The sequence below is a fragment of the Adiantum capillus-veneris genome, chromosome 10, assembly GCF_014529385.1.
Source record: "Adiantum capillus-veneris isolate H3 chromosome 10, ASM1452938v2, whole genome shotgun sequence".
Classification (NCBI taxonomy): Eukaryota; Viridiplantae; Streptophyta; class Polypodiopsida; order Polypodiales; family Pteridaceae; genus Adiantum; species Adiantum capillus-veneris.
The window spans coordinates 35,482,640-35,486,056 of NC_140940.1; the positions used below are offsets into that span (position 1 = coordinate 35,482,640).

The 3,417-nt window shown below is 37.3% G+C and overlaps 1 pseudogene; it reads right to left on the reverse strand.

Moving 5' to 3' along the window:
• Positions 1-314: 314 nt before the first annotated feature.
• LOC147448684 (uncharacterized) lies at positions 315-1,202 on the reverse strand (annotated as a pseudogene).
• Between the last annotated feature and the right edge of the window lie 2,215 nt (positions 1,203-3,417).

The window sequence follows — 3,417 nt, forward strand, 5'->3', positions numbered from 1 at the left end:
CCATTTCTACACACGTTTTATAGTGTAAAGTTGATGCAACAAGGTGGGTGTGAGGTGGTGAGAGTGAATCAAGGTGGGAGCTCCAAAAGGGCATAATCCCTTTGTAACCTACTTCTTGTTTTGAAGTACTAAAGCCATTGAGTGGTTGCTTTCTTGTGGACGTAACATTGGGTGAACCACGTATGTCGTGTGTACTCTCTCTCTCTCTCTCTCTCTCTCTCTCTCTCTCTCTCTCCTCTCTACTCTATGATCTCTTGTGTGTGAAAATTATCTCTCTCCATTAATCAATCTACTCAATTATCTACTTAGCTACGTCATCTATCGTAACATATCTGATAGTCCATCGTATAAGAATCCACTTCTACTATCTCATCAGCTTTAAAACACACATCTCTTAACAAAAGTATGTTTGGATTGAGAACAGCTTGTCCCACATCAATTTCAAAATGCATATCCATTGAAATTTCATCATTTTTAATTTCAAAGGTCATTGCATGGTCCACAGAACCTGTGAAACCTGTTTTATACTCCTCAAAGAATTGCTCCTGCCATTCCTTATGCTCAATCTAATATGTGAGACCTTTTTTCTAATTCATCCCTGTGTAGATCGGAACATCAATCAATTTGCTTCTTCCAATTCTCTGCAAATGAAGCATATCCTTGCTTGATATCGACCTATGACATCAAAATCTATCCTTCAAAACATTCAAAACCAAAATTTTGATTTGATTGATCATCCGCAACATTTGGCACAGTGGTTTGATTTTTTGTCTGCATTTGTCGATCATCAAAATCAGTATCTATAAACTCCTTCAATGTTCCTTCACCACCTTTTGGAAACATTTTCACACGTAGAGATATCTTTGGTGGAGACTCCTCTTGAATTGATATGTTTCCAGAAATTCCTCCTCAGCAAATCTGATTTCAAGAAATCTGATTTCCAGCAATTCCTCATGTGCATTCATCTCACTATCCACCTCTTCAAGTGGGCTTTGAATATCATGAGCAACATGATGGTTATGTATGACATGCTTCTCCCCACAAATAGGGTAACAACATTTTCCATATGCAAACAACATAACTTTAAGAAATGGATATTCCTCTTCCACTCCATGGGTATACTATAGTGGTAGGTTAGGGGTATATAGGGGCTCTTCTAGGCTTTTTTGGTCAACCTCCTTTTGCACCTCCTTCTCCTCCATCTTTGGTATCCCTACTTAATGGACTACATGACCCATTCTCCATCCATCATCATTATCATCACTCGAATCCCCTTCAAACTCATTCTCATATGCATTCCTCAGCTTCTCACATGCTTTTTGCAACTTGAAAACCTTCTTTCTACTAGAACATATTTTCGCATATCCCCTTTATGATTATCTAGCCATTCATATGCATTCTCCAAGTCATCTTCAAAATCATCAACTTCTCTAACGCTATTTCCATTTTGTTAAAGGAAGTTGCCTTTTGCAATTTGCGGCTAGTGTTATGAAGTTTTGTGCACAAATCCACCATGCACCACTTCCTACAAGCATCTCTCTTTGAGCACTCATCAACTACACACGGACAATCATCCATCTCATGTTTCTTACTCATGCAAACCTCACATTTCTCTTTCTTCCTTTTACCCCCCACAACATTCACTTCATTAAAATACAACAATCATCTTTAGCCCTCAAGGTCAATGCACCACACCAATCCGAGACCCATTAAATTCGCTAAATGAAGAGCCACGGATGTTGTACCGGGATCCGCGTAGCCTATTTAATTGGTTGCTTAAATTGATTGGGATATTAGAGTTTAGTGATGTACTTAGATATTTTAGTTTGTTTGCTTTGACATATCTGATTATCAACATCAGATTCAGCATCAAAAATCTTTTCCTGGTTTCAAGAGATTGTTCTTTTGTCTCTACAAAATCATCCAAATTTCTGCCATTTGCACAGTCTGAATTTATAGCACCTTGTTGAATCTACAGCACCTTACTGAATCTTTGAAACTTTGACAGGTCTGATTATCAAAATCAGATTCAACATCAGATTTCTCTTCTTGATTTCAAGAAATTGTACTTTTGTCTCTATAATCAGACTCATCAATAATCAAAGTCAGCGAATAATCAGACTTAGCAAATATCTGACTGACCAAATATTAGACTCAGTAATATTTATAGTCAGCAATATTCAGAGCATCATTCCAATTTTAGACTCAACATATAATATCCAGTCAACATCTAGCTTTGGATGGGTCAGAATTGGATGAGTAGCTAGAGTGTAGGCTGATCGGGAACGTAGTTTGAAAGTCAAACTAAGACACATTGAGGGTACATCTAGTAAATAATAGAAGTGGTTCCTTAGTATATTTCCATTCACTATGCTACACACTCTTTCACTAGTTTTACTCAGTTAGATCATGTGAGACTTAAATTGTATATGTAAGATAGGGATATGATAGTTTTCTTCATTGATTATCATATAAACATAGAAAGGGGGGTCAGATTCCCTAATATGAGTCATATATAGGGATTTTATAAAAGTATATAGTGAATCCCTCAAGATATAGCACAGCCTCATGGTTTTCTCGAGAAAGGACAAGAGAATAAGGTGTGAAAATGTAACAAAGCTTTGTATGGGTTGAAGCAATTTCCTCATGCTTAGTATGAGAAGGCTGAAACTCATTTGGTTAAACGAGTTTTTTGTAACAGTCCAACAGAAAGCACATTATATGTAAACCGTGAGGGTGATGTACTTCTCATTGTGGTTCTTTATGTAGATGATTTGCTAATCACTAGACCAAATGAGAGACGTATTGCTAAATTTAAGGCTGATTTGAATGTTACTTTCAAGATGAAAGATTTGGGGCTGTTGCATCATTACTTGGGTATACAGCTTAAGTAGTGTGCTAGTGGTATTTCCTTGTGTCAAAAAGATTACATAGAGACATTGCTATGTAAGTTTGGACTTGAGGATTGCAAACCTATTACCACTCCCATGGAAACAAGTTTGAAATTAAGTCTTCATAATGTTGGTGATCCTGCAGATGTCACTCTTTACCAAACAGATGTTACTTGCCTCATTTATGTATGCAACATGAGGCTGGATATTCAGTTTGAACTCTCACAGGTCAGCAAATTTATGCATAGCCTAGGCTCTAAGCATTCGCAGGCTGTCAAGAAGATTTTTTGCTACTTGAGTGGCACTTTACATCTTGGCTTGTTTTATCCCAAGGGGGGATCATTGCTGCCAGACTTACATGTTTTTCAGACTCAAATTGGGTTGGTTGTTTTGACACACAAGTGGTTTTTGTTTCATGCTTGGTAGCTCATGCATATCATGGTTGAGCAAGAAGAAACCTACTATGGCAACTTCCAGTTGTTGTGAGTCTGAGTACAGAGAAATCTTCACAACTATGATTGAGTGT